At 36.8% G+C, this 14567-nt stretch overlaps 1 protein-coding gene across 5 annotated transcripts in view; it reads right to left on the bottom strand.

Annotated features, from left to right (window-relative positions):
• Positions 1-14567, bottom strand: part of PAX3 (paired box 3) — a 99298-nt gene that overhangs the window by 3912 nt on the left and 80819 nt on the right. The gene's annotated exons all lie outside the window — the stretch shown is intronic.

Genomic DNA, 14567 nt, shown 5'->3' on the forward strand with positions numbered 1-14567 from the left:
AAGCAAAATTCAAAAACTTAGAAAAAGCAATTTTGTAACTATATCAGTCCAGAGAGGAAAGATATCCAGTGGCACTAAATAAAAGGAAAATAAACTCTAAATTAATATTGTCCTTCATGAAGATACTTACTTGAAATTCAGTCAATGGTATGTCACTTTAAGGGAGAAATGGAGTGCTCTATGTACAGTTATACTTGATGAGCTCAGAGCAGAATTTTATTCAAAACATGCACACTTTCCCATGAGCTATATGTACATTTTTGTGATAAACTTTTTAAAAAATCCCCTGCCATACATTTTTTGTTTGCATAACTTTGAAGGCAGCAATAACTAATTATAGGGGATGGGGGAACCCAAGAAGGTCCTAGAAGAGAAGAAACATGTCCTTCCTATAAGCAAAAATCAGCTTATGATGTTGTTCATGAAGCAACTTTTGGCAGTCGCTGCGTTAGAAAATTCTTTAGGAAAGGATTTAACTCTTAAGACCTTGAAGTATATCTATTGAAGGGTGGAGAAGATACCCTGTTTGCAGAGCCGTATTAGGGCAATAGAAAGATAGTTCCTCAAAGGTTCCAGGGCTGAGTAGCTTTAAGACTTCCCAAAACATGATCAAATAGGAAGGACACCTGCAGGGTCTTCCTGTGTGTCACTATTGTCACACACAGAAAGCTAGTGAGGGCATCTCCTTTAGCCACAGCGCTCAGCACAGCAGCCCAATACTTGGAGGGGCTGATGTGAGAGCATAGAGGGGACCAGAGACCAGTTATCTTTTGTTCCTCTGACTTCCCTGATAGAACCCCCAAGACAGACATTCACAAGTTCTTATTTCCACTGTGATGGTCACATATTATAATCATAATCTCAAGAATCTTAAAAGGATGGGGAATACAGCACTAACATGTTCCTACATTTGGCCTGAAACTGCGATTAATAAATAATTATAATGTGATTTATTTCAATATTTCACACTGAGAAAACTTGAGAAATACACACCATTTTAAAAACCTACTGTTTTACAGTTTTTAAAAATGAGTGTTGGTGGGGGGAGTGAGGACATCAATAGAAAATGCATTACTCTCCCCTCACATAATTTGAAACCTCAAATCTCTGTAGAAGGGTTCCATTACACTTTCATGTATGTTTCTTTAAAAGCTATTTTGCGTTTCATATGGTTCAAGGGAAGCTATGGAAATTTCTTTCTGTGAACAAAGAAGTTGGTAAATGAACTTCTTAGAACTTATCCAATATGGTTATGGAATGTCTTCCAGTCACATTTTCTTTTTAAGAAGAATGTCAGAATTTCTTTTATGCACGCTTTTCTACACATTCCTTCAAATTTGTAATTCAAAGCCTAAAATCAAATCTTCATTTGTTGTAAAGTGGATTTTTTTGCCCTCCCCTTAAACCATTAGTAAGATATTTCTACTACAGGGCTGGCATTTTGTACCAATTTCTTTTTTTTAATTTGGGGTATGAGAGAAGCTTGATTGCCTAGTTTTGACAGACAATTTCAAAGAAAAAGAAACAAATTCAAGGCTACCCAGTTCTGTCTCCTGAACACTGATCACACTCATTAAATGCCAGGTAAATCCAGGAGATGCAATGACCAGAAAGAGTTTTTCTTTAATAAAGATCTCTGCTCTGTCTCATTAGAAAAGGAAGCAAGGAGAACTCTTTCTTTTTACTTTTAGTTGTGAACCATCTAAAAAAAAAAAAAAATCTGTTGAGCAGATTTCTAAATTGTTACCTCCGAAATGTGTTCCACATACTGTTTCTAAATTGTTCTTTGAACAGCCTTTAAAAACAAATTCAAAGCTTCCGAATTTATGTCCACGTTTCTTCTAGCAGCTCCTCCATCTTTTGCATTATTAGAGAGACATTTTCTGAAGATCTCTTTAAACTCATTCTCAAGTTTCAGAATTCCAAATAGGTTGTTTATATCTTGATTGGAAGATTATATGGTTCAGGAAAAACTAAGTCTTACAATTGCTTCATGCCATATTTCTCTTGAATTAATTTTCCTATTGCAAGATTAAATAAAAAAGATAAAAACTACGGGCCAAATTAAGATTTACCTTTAAAATGATATGTCTGGAAAATATTTGTCTTGGCACAAGCATTATGGTTTTCCCATCAGTTGAAAGTGCCTGAAGCTTATCAGAAATCTAAAATGATTCAGTAAATTATGGTGCACATCCAGGCGCTTCTTTTTTCTTTAGTAGGAACTCTTGGTTCACGTCTTTATTTTCTTTCTTGTTCTTAAGTAGTCAGATGTTCTGATTTAACATTTAACATACACATTTAGTTTGTTCTTTTTAAAAAAGAAATGTGAATTACAGCTTTGTATGACATAAAGAGTTTTTTTATTCTTCCATCCTTTCCTCCAAAAATCTACTGACTATATTTTTTTATTTAGATATAATTTATTTTCGGAACCAATCAAAAATGTTCAAATGTTTATCCAACTGTTTTTTGCCAATATGGGTGTTACTGGAGTCATCTAATGGTTAAATTTCAGTAACTGTATCTTTGAGGTTAAAAACCTAAATTTAAGGAGCAGAGACTTTCCTGAAAATGTCCTCAGATTCAAATGCCTTAGGAATTATCCTGCAGTTGATTAGCATCTAAATAATTAGATTTTGGGTCCTGTCTGTTTGAAAGCTGTAAGAGGGAAGTTGCCTGAAGGCAGAAGTTTCTCTTAAGGTATGTGTGGTGACCTTCTCACCCATCCTGAGAGTTAGGGAAAGGCCAAGACTGACCTTTACCTAACCAGATAGAAAACCTGTGCATGTTTTATTTTAATCCTTAGCCTACATTTTACAAGTAGCTGTGCTTAATGCATGATGAAAAAGTATGAGTGCCAGACAAGTGTGCTTCATATGCAGCATACATTTCCATGTTTTCATTGTAAAGAGTACAGTAAGTATCGTCTCAGTTAAACTCTAAGGGATTATGTATGTTTCATCTCCAGCCCTGTGACCAATCACAGAAATAGCTTATTTTTATCAACTATTTTGAATACCTATTGCTCAATAGAGCTAAGTGTTAAGTTTAATAGCAATATTCTTTAGGGACTGATGACTAAAATATAAATCTAGACAGAGAATTAGCGCAGAAATGAGTTGCATAACCATAGATACTTGTTCTTAACTAGGCAGATGTTCTTCTAATTTAACATTTAATATGCACATTTAGTTGTTTTTTTAAAAAACCATTGTGAATTATGATTTTGTATGATATAAGTGGTTTTTCAGGCTTCTAGCCTTCCCTCTAAAGTGTGTATATATGTATATGTGTATATATATATATACACATACATATATATGTGTATATATATATACACATACATATATATGTGTATATATATATATATATAACTTCTAGTTTACTTCTAGCCAGTGATGAATAACCATATCACGTCCATCTATTATCAGTAAAGCCCATTAAGAAAAAGTTCATTCCACCTAAATGAAAAAGCATGCCAGTTAATACCACTGGTATTTGACTATGTTAGACCCACCATGGGCATAATAAAATTCTCATATGTTTTAATTCATTTACGCATGCCTGCATTTAATATGCTTTGTGACCATGTCTACAATTAATATGATTTATGGGAAAAGAACATGTGCAATATTGGGGGACTATAGCAAATATTTTTTTTCTATGAATGAAAAATATAACAAAACGGCTCAGGAAAATTGTTGGCCCTTAGCATATTAAGAGGGACTGACAGAGCCCTGAGTAAACTTGGGGGAGTTAATGATATCCTCTTATCTGACCCTGACACATTTGCAGCATGTAATTTACAGAAGCTCTGTCCAGGGAATCTTGACAAATGCTCCTGAGGATGTCAGGGCAATGTTCCATTCTAATGTAAAACAGATGTGGGTCAGATACCCTCATTCATCACTTAACACACAGAGCCTCAAACTCTTTCTGGGAGGAATGACATTACCTGCTGTTAACTCTTCTCATTTCAGGAAATTTCTCACAACCACTGTAGCCCTCTAAAGCGCGTGTGCTCAAACCTATCACTGTTTCAAAATCCAGTCTGAGAACATGACTGTGGAAAATCAAACGTGTATCTTGGTTTCATTTCATGACTACTCTAGGATACTTTTGCTAAATATTACTTGACCCTTTGAGACTTGGGATTCTAAATATAGAAAGAGAAAAGCTCTATGTTTGGGCATCTCACAATACTTCAGTGATATGGCATTCAAAATTTTCTCTCTAATTGCCTGTAAACCAAACTTCCATGTAAGGAAATGCAAGGCTGATTCACCCTAATAACCATTCATAAATGCAAATCTTAGTGACCTTTAACTTCACAGTCCCATTTGAGACTCACAAATCACTTATAATAAACTAGAAATACTGCCTTTTAGTGAAAAGAGCTTCAACTCTGCCTCTCCCAAGCAGAGGAATGTTGGTCTATATATACTATATTCCCATTTCCCTAAAAGTTTCCCCTCTACCTACCACTCTAACAACATGTAGGGAAGACATTCTGATCTGCTAAAGGAAGAAAATGGTTGTCCAGCTCAACAAGGAAATTTCTTCTTTCTTTCACACTATGTATGATGTAAGCAAATATTTCTGTGGCTGCCTAAAGTCAATAGCATAAGATTGCATCTATGAAATGTCTGAAGACTACAGAAAAGACGCTTCCTTGCCCTTTTCTTGTGAAGGAAGGTACATCCTTAAGATAAAGAAAAGAACCAACTGAAAAGACCTGGTGATACTGATTTACCTGTGATACTGATGAGTAAATGTCAGGAAAGGTATTTCTGGTAATCATGGGGAAATGGAGAACAGGCTTGCAAAAGTCTAAGAATGAACATACTCTTTAGAAAACACTTGCTGGTCTGTTTCATAGGCTCTGTGGTAAGGCAGAATAAGCATTCATTTAAAATTCATGGAATTTGGCCAGATGCGGTGGCTCATGCCTGTAATCTCAGCACTTTGGGAGGCTGAGGCCAGAGAATGGCTTGAGCCCAGGAGTTCAAGACTAACCTAGTCAATACAGCAAAACTCCGTCTCTACAAAAAAAAAAAAAAAAAAAAAAAATTAGCTGGGCATGGTGGCATGCACCTTTAGCCCCAGCTACTGGGGGGCTAAGGTAAGAGAATCACCTGAGCCCAGGAAGTCAAGGCTGCAATGAGCCATGATTGCACCGCTGTACTCCAGCCTGGGTGGCAGAGTGACTCTCTGTCTCAAAAAAAAATTAAATTTAATCAAATTAATGGAATTTCTACCAACTCTACAAATGTGAGACAACATCTGAGAACACAGTCTCCCAAAAGCTAGAAACTACTACACCATTAAGCCAAAATCGTATTTACCTTAATTCTCTCCCATACCTAACTCCAGGGACACTGAACCAATAAAGATGCCGTGTTCTCTTTTCCACCTGATGACTTGTGCTTATGGTCATAATTTGGGCAGTGGTTATGTCTCCTACTGCACAGGCAACTTGATGTAGGCTGGCAACATACAGAACCTACTTTGATCTTCAGAAACTAATTCTGTTCCTGCAGATCCTAGCAAAATAAAATCTTTGTAATCTAGTGATTTTGAAAAATGCTCCTCAATTGATAAACTCAAAATCACTTAGATTGTCCCTTATGTTCCAAAACTTTTTGATGGTACATGATGTTTTAGCTACCCTTATCCTTGGCTGGTGAGAGAGAAGCACCACTGCATATCAGATTCCCCTGCCTTTGAGGCGAGTATCTTGCTTCTAATTTACCCAGTATCTATTGTTATAGAAGATGGACTGTATATTTTCAAAAATACATTCATTCATGTCAATATTATATTTCAATAAGTCAAAACTAGAATACAAAAAGAAAAACAACAGGATGACCCTCTCCCCTCCCTGCTCCTAGCCCCATGGAATAAAGGGTTGACTTTAGTTTTCATTATAGTGGGTTCTCATGCTATTGTAACCTGAATTTCTCAAATAAATTGATCTTAGTACATTATATTTCTGGAGACTATCTTATCCAGCCACCTTAGAGTTACTGCATTCTAAATGGACATCAATATGAATCCTTAGATCTTTGAAATGTCTAAGTAGAATACTTGAAAATACTCCAATTTACCAACATACCGCCTTTCCTTTGATGTCACTCAGTTTCCGTGTTTGCTTTATTTTTCATGGACAAGCAAAAGTATATTTTTGTCAGAGATTCACATAATTTTTTTTTCTGAGACAGAATCTCACTCTGTCACCTAGGCTGAGTGCAATGGTGCAATCACGGCTCACTGCAACCTCACCCTCCTGGGCCTAAGCTGTCCTCTCACGTCAGCCTCCTGAGTAGTTGGGAGTACAGGTGCAGGCCACCATTCCCAGCTAATTTTTGTATCTTTTGTAGAGACGAGGTCTCACTATGTTGCCTAGGTTGGTCTCAAACTCCTAGACACAAGCGATCCCACCTCAGCCTGCCAAAGTCCTGAGATTATAGGTGTGAGCCACCACACTTGGCCATACATGATATTTTTAAGACAACAATAATGAAACCCTGTTGCAATAGCATTAGTACTTTATCAAAAATCACTTAATGTTCCTCAGCCTAAGTCTACAAGACAATTTTTTTAGTATTGTCTAAGTTGAACAAGAAGGTACAGAAGAAGCTGAGATAGTTTAAACAGTTTATGTGAAAATGCACAGCTAGTAAGTGGCTAAGTTTGAACTCTATTGGTGCTGTCTTTAGATTAATGAGTTATACCCACACTGCAATCGGTTCATTAGATAGGAATTCTTTCTTTTCCTTTACCCCCTTATCTGCCTCATCCTAAATATTATTAGGTAGTTTATAGCCTCTTCTTTAAAATTAGTCTCCCCCTACTCTAAGTTCTTACACAAAGGGCTGACACTGTGTTGAGACAGAAGACACCATCAGACATTAATTAGAAAAAAAAAATTCACCTGTGGAAAAAATCAAGAAGCCATTTTAGAAACAAATGGATCAAGAGTTAGGTCTCCACGTGGGTTTTCCATTATTAGGTACATCCCAGGAAATGTTCCTTAAAACTTGATAGTTTGGTATTCAACAAAAGGGCTCCATAATCAGATTAGAATACACTGAATTAAACAAAATTAAACATGTTTTCATACCGCAAGACTTGTCAGGGCCTTTAGTAGGCTAATGTGCACTCGTACACTGAAAGGTAAAGGGATATAATTTCTGACTTTTACCAAATTTTACCTTCAGAATACTTTTCTCTCACACCACTGTTCTACAGAGTCTGCTTTGGGGAACAAGTCTTTATCATGAGGCTTGGTTTGGTTTCAGGGTATTCAAATAGCATCATTCCTCTAGAAGCTTATAATCAAAGGCAGTGGGGGTGTGGATACACTATAATAGAATAGAGTCTGGTATGTGTTTCAACAAGGTATAAATATAATAATGTGGCATCAATAGAGGCTAAAAAAGAAATTTTGCCTGGAAGAGTCATGGAAGGGTTGACATTGAGCTAGAAGCATAGAGTGACACAAATAGAGGATCATCTCTACAGCAGGTATTTTGAAATCTCAGGACAGATGCAATAGTTTAACTAGATTTTTTTAACGCAATCTGCCCAGAATGAGACATCAGTATTTTTGTGAGAAAAAAGAAGAGTTACTTCTTTAAGTAATGCTTGCTTCTTTCATTAGTTCGGTGCTAAAGGTTACCCGAACAGTCATCTCACAGCTAAGAAATATTCCCTTCAATGTAGACACGCTACCCCGTTATTCTGCAAAATGCACTGTCCCCAAATGTCTCCCAATTTGCCATCTGTTCCATTGATCAGCAGAGGTGCAATCGCTAATCTCAGAAACTCTAGTTTACTGAATTCGAGCTAAATGTCAAGAGCAATTTTTAAATATTATACTATACATTGAAAAAATACACCTCTGATGAAACCCAGACTGTTTTACAGAGACAGATTCTTTGGAAAAACAAACACACACACACACACACACACACACACACAAATAGTATACAACTAATGACTAAATCAAGTCTTCTGTGTCTGTAGTACAAAGCACACATTCATCCCCTAATTGAATAAATATGCAAGTATTCAGATTTCTGAAGATATTGCCATTTTGCAAATGCGATAATAAATTAAAAGCTTTACATCGCATTCCACCCACATATAAAAGGTTGATTCAGGCCATTGGCCCCACATAATATCTAGCACGGCTATGTATTGCTGACTACAAAGAAAAACTTTTTATCCTAGTTGCTTAGTTATAGACTAAGCAATGATGCTCATTTTTTTTCGACTCAAAAGCTGGAGGAATTCAAATGGGACTAAAAAAGAAAACACGAGGTTGTTGCATTTGATTTGTCCAATGTACAGGAGAACATAGCTGACAGAATTTCTATTTAAATCAACTCGGCAGACACAAAAATAATTAATTCAGCAAGGAAGGTTTTCTTTTGGTTCATTTCAGTGACATGATGTAAGATTCAGTCACTGGGTGCTACATTCTCCCTTTCTTTAAAAAGGAGATTTGGGCCAGGTTGTTGTCTCTTTCACAATTCGCCAAATTAAACTAACTCAAGAGGCTATGACTGGAGCTGACATAAACCAGGGCTCTCCTCATACTCTTAAGTGTAGCGACCACAGCCTTAGAGAAAAACCAAAAGTACCAGGTCAATTACAGCCTGCTCATTGATTCAACAAATGGATTAACAGCCATGTTTTCATCCATGAGCAGAACATCTCGAAAACCTAATATGGCAGAATGGAAACCTCCAAATGGCCAGTGGTTATTCTGGTGTAGCTGAAATGGGCTCGTTTATGATCATAAACATTCTTGAGCCTTCACAAACATCGAGGCTTCTGAAGCCCTGGCAATCAGCACACAAACTGCTTTAGAAAAGAAACAGAAAGAGGCTCAAGCCTTTGAGAGGCTGCCACTTTTGTAAAAAATATCTCTCTGCCCCCAGCTTTGTTTGACACCCAACAAATTTCTTTAATCAAAATCACTCCTTTCTCTTCTACAGATAAATTCCTGGAAAGTGTAAAGGGAAGAAAGCCCCTCCATTGGGAAATAGGTTGGTGTCAGGCTACTTGCTTGTCTGATTCTTCACAATGATAAAGGTAGGTCAAGGGCAGAGAATTTGCAACCAGTGTGTGAAACGAATGCCTTATCAACAAGACTAGCATCAGGTAGCTTCTGGATGCGTACCCAAAAACATCCCAAAAAATTAGCTATCTTGAAATAGAAGCTGGCTGTACCACCAGGGTGAACCTTATTGCTTTGACCTATATCAACAGCACAAGAGAAAGGCAAGGAATTACCAAGCCATAGTAGGAAAGATTTTAACGGCAACAAATGAAACAGAGAAGTACCCAATGCAACAATTTTTAATGACTATATCCCATCCACATAACAAGTCCTTACCCCCTGGATGAGCAAACAACCATCATTTTGCCTTGGCAGCTAAAGAATTTGAGATTATTGTTAGCACTGTGGTCCCAAAAATGACAAGTGAAATCAAAAGCAGTCTTGAGTTTTGTGTACACATATTAACACTTAAATGCTTCTTCCTAATAAGTTTCAGGATTAACAAATGTTTGTCAAAAGGAACTGTGCTGAGCAATTGAAATCTAATTTGAAATGGAACCACGATAGTCTAATACATATATGCATGAAACGAAGAAGCTTCCTAATAGGCGTAGCTGACACCAAATATGCAATTTACATACATTACACACTAATAATCTCAATTTTAATATTATTCTTTAAAAGCAACTGGATGGGTGGTAGAGTTAAAGGTTTGCTTTTGTAAAATGTGAATAAGAACAAAAAGTCGATCCTGGCATTTTATGCCATTAACAACAGTCTTATTAGTGTAAAGAGCTATCTGCTCTTTCTGGGTCTATTTCAGAGATGGTATCTCATCAACACAAGTCTGTGATGATTCAGCCGAACTTACTAGATGAATGGTGGATAAACTTGATGAGATCTGCAGACCTCCTCTTTGTTCCTGAGTGGTGCTGAGTGGTGGGCAAACATTCAGGCTTTTTCAAGCCCAGTACACAAATCTTTATGAGAATTTTTTCTTTCCTCAGTAGATTATCCATGAAATAGGACAGGTGTACTGGTTATTCAATTACATCTTACCCAAGACCTGGACAAAATTTGAAACGAGGCCTCACAGCATAGTTCTTACCATGGGGATTTATTAATAACAGTTAAAGGTTCTCTAAAACAAAACTATTTTTTTGTAATTTAAGCCTATTTTCTTATTTTGTCATTGGTTTCACTCATAAACCAGAAACTAAAATCTGCCTATCTGTTCTAAACATAAAATGTGTTCATAATAATCCAGATTTATACCAAATGTATTTGTAAGTATTGCTGAATTGAGAGGAACTCAAAATTTATGGGCTCTGAAGTTGCAAACAGAACTTCCTCTTTTCAGGGAGGAAAATGCTTAAAATGAATGTAGGAAAGGCTCAGAAAGCTTCTTGGATATCAAACAACTTCATAGGGAAAAAAAATGTCAGTGATATAAGAGTAAATGAATCAAAACCATATGGATCAAATTTTCCTTAAAATATACAGTTTGAAAAATTAAGGAGGAAAAGTGCTTGGCAAAAATGTGTTTTAGGTTTTACCAAACCCAAAACATTTGAAGAATCATTTGCAATGGTTGATGAACCCTAAATGCAGCCAAGTTGGCCCATTTTGTATACTACAAAACAATAGAAAAGATTCCTAGAAACAGTGTAACCCACTGATACTGTATTTCACTCAGGAAATCTTTAGAAACTGTTACCAAAGAACTGTGGAGTTTGTAGAAGTCGGGTGGGGGGTGAGGCATGAAATGATAAAAGTTTGTTAATTTAATTGGTCTTGTTTTGGGGGTTTGGCTATGTGTGTCTTGGGGGTGGGGGAACAGTCAGGGTAGTATTTCTTGCAAAGAAAAGTTAATTAGAAGAACGTGGGCCAAATGTTAATTAGCCTCACATCTTGAGCATATGGTAGTATTTCCTCGGTACTCCGTATTCCAAGGCAGCATTCCTTTTTCCTCCTGCATGTGTAGGAAGGTGCTGGTAATGTACTCTCTGGGGATGGAGGGGAAATAAATGGTCTGTATTACCCCATGCACTATATTGTCCTCACATCAACAGAACAGAAACTTTCAGAAGGATGGTACTACAGAAGACAGCCCGTGTTGCAGTGAGTTAAATGCTTTCCTTCCCAGAGTGTATTTTGTCATTCATTATAAGCCCCATCTCCAAAAAGGTTATGCAGTTCAAACAGCTATCCAGAGATGGTAGAAAATTTTGAGGTCATTAGCCTGTCTCCACCCTCTCACACATCACTGAGAATCTCACCTTAAATTCCCTGACACATGCAGCCTTCGATAGAATGAAAAGCCAAGCCCACCATTTGTGAAGCCATTCAACCATGGCTGCAAGAAAATTCAGCCGAATATCACTGGGGCAGCCCTTGGGAAATTTCTTAGGACATTATGCTTCCTCTGGTGGTGACCAGCCACTAAAATGTGTAATTTGTGTTCATAGAAGAACTAGTAAGAACTAGACAAGACATACAGTTGGCTCTTAACCCTGCCACTAGCTCACTCCATCAGTTAAATGATTGTGTTGCCTTGGCCTCAGTTTTCCAATAAGCAAAATGAAAATATTCCCCAGATATTGTTGCTGATTCCCTCAGAACAAGAAAAACTTGCCAATGATTAAATAATGCACAGACCCTTTCAGCAACTTGAGGAGGAATGACATCAGAGTTTCTAAAGGTTGCTGTTGGTATTCTGAGATTTAGGCTGTCACAAATACAGATCAGTCCATTGCCAAGCTCTGACCATCTGGACAGGTGTGACCTCCCTGAGACACTGCTTCACACCAGCCCCTCATGAAGCTGAGACCTTCTCTGAGGAAAGGACTGAGGGCATCTATGATGCGCCATTTGGCAAATGGCTGTAATTCCCAGCCTTTGCTCAAGGGAAAAGATACATTAGAGACACAAAACAAAAACCAACTATTGTACACATACACAAACACACACACACACACACACACACACAAACACACACACAGAGAGAGAGAAATGCTTTGGCTATCCTTATAGTGTCTATTAATTCCTTGATGAGAAACTAGAAAGCCCACTCTACAATCATTCACACATACTCTAGCTCACAATTTCCAAGTGTGGATGGCAAACAATACATCAATTTCAATGGCTCTAGGGAAAAAGTTGAATAAAATGCAGAAATATTTTTAACATGTCAAATAGCTCCACCAGAGAGATCTACAGTGAACTGATCACAGTGACTCAAAAAACTATAACCAATTCGGTGTAAATTGACAGATGGCAGAAGGCCTATGATGACACGTAAAGACAGAGAAAAGGCAAGATACAAAGTTGTATGCACTACTTTCTACTTTCTCAATTATGTTTCTAAAGGAGGCACAAGAACCTAAAAAGCTAGAAGGCAATATGCAAAGATACTCATGGTAGTTGCCTTGGGGGTTGTTTTTTCTACTTTACAGACACTTTTTAAGCAATTTTTTTTATTCCTCTACAATGAACATCCAATGCTTTTAATATGGGGAGAAGATAGAAGATCAATGGAAATTAAACTTAGCAAAAAGACCATAAATTGACTTGAACAGAAAAGTTTTAAAAAACTAGTCTCTACTAAATTATTTTATAATATGACTAAAACCTCCTGCATCTGTTTTTTTATGAAACCTGTTTTCTCTTCATTCAACTCTGGACTATAATGGACAAGATCCTAGACCAGGAACCAGGAATCCTAGATTCTAGTCTTAATTACCTCCCTATCAATCCTTTGGCTGGCAGAAGGTGACAATCATTTTGGGCCTCAGTTGGTTTTTCTGCATATTAGATAACCAGACAGAGGCAGAGGAAGTAGAAGAGTAAGTAGTGAGGAAAAGGAGAAATGGTAATCATAACGCTATTAGTTATTCTCAGTTAGCATAACACTGTCCGTGTTATATGATCCAATATATTCATAATTACTCTATGATAAGCAGTGACTTATAGGTCACAAGCCTTTCTCTAGTCTCTTCTTTAGTTAACAAGTAAACCAGGGTGTTAGACATGAGCTCTTTGCTTCACATTTTTCTTTAAAATATTTTTAAGAAAGCCAGACAAGCAAAAGTAGTGTAGGCACCTCTTGTTTAAATAGTGTCATTACAGAGAAGTGATATAGCCCAAAGTTTACAGAAATCTAAGTTTGAATCCAATTTTCCTACTCCACTGTTGCATAAATATGTTTGGCAAGATACTGATTTACTCATTGTCCTTTGCTCTTTAACTTTGCCTGAGGAAATAAGGAGGAATTTCATATTATTTGTCTCTTTTCTAACTCAGTGGGGTTGCTACAAAAACCAAGAGAACATAAATTCCTAGTGGTGGTTTGAGGTGGAAATATATGGCAGAAATGCAAAATACCCTGCATATTGCAATGTAATAAGGAATTACCATAATATGTAAGATATAGTAAAGAAATACAGGAAAAATGCCTATGGAATTTTCCGTTGCTTAGTATTAGAATGATTTTGCTCTACCATCAACTCCAGAATCATAGCCAGGCTTCTTGAAGTCAAGGATTAATAGTTGAGATCACATTCTAGCAATTCTACTTATATGATACTTATATAATACAAAAGAATACACATCATAACATACAAGATAATACACTTATACAAGAAAGTACCAGTTTCACTTATAGAATACAGGTTCTTATTAGTTTTATTACTATTGAATAAAATAAGGTACTAAGAAATGCCAATGGAATCTGGGATCTCACCTTGCAGAAGCAGCTAGGGCAGGAGTTTACTTTTATTAAAACTTTCAACCAAATCATGTTCATGAAAAGCTTTTCTACAGCCCCCAAAACTACAAATCTTAAAAAATCGTGGAGATAAGTACTTCTGATGTTACTTCTAAGATGTGGAAGAAGCTCATGTACCATGAATCTGGGTATTTTAAGGATGACTCTATCAATATAAGTCCATGATTTTCATGCAGAAATCACATTCACAAATGCCAGTACTTGGAAATAAAATGTATTAAAGTCCTGTAGGAAGCACTTTCATTGTTTTCATGTTGTTATTTTTCAGCTGAGGTTTAAAGCCACCTCATAATTTTTTTTTAATCCCAGGATGTGCTATAGGAATCTATGAAACTTAATTACATTTACTGTTACAAAAAAGGATTTATGAACTTTTGCCTTTAGGCGGAAATGTTTATTTCATTGCCTTTGCTATCCATTCTTTTCAACTCCTCCGGCTTTGAACTTTTCAGCTGCTCACAGTTATCACTGTCTTGCAGAGCCCAGGAATTCCACTCCCAAGACACACACCACAAGTTGAAGAAAACGAAGAGGCAAAGATATACGAGTCGTTATTTTGGCCACCCTTTGTGCCATTAAAATCTCATTTTCTGCCTATTAGAATGCCCTCTTGGTGCTTAGGCAGCGGTGATAGTCAGTGATTAGTGTGTAATTGAGTATAATTGTCTTTTCACTTTTCATTTGTGTCATTCTGAGCTTCTCTCTGTT

The sequence above is a fragment of the Pan troglodytes genome, chromosome 13, assembly GCF_028858775.2.
Source record: "Pan troglodytes isolate AG18354 chromosome 13, NHGRI_mPanTro3-v2.0_pri, whole genome shotgun sequence".
Classification (NCBI taxonomy): Eukaryota; Metazoa; Chordata; class Mammalia; order Primates; family Hominidae; genus Pan; species Pan troglodytes.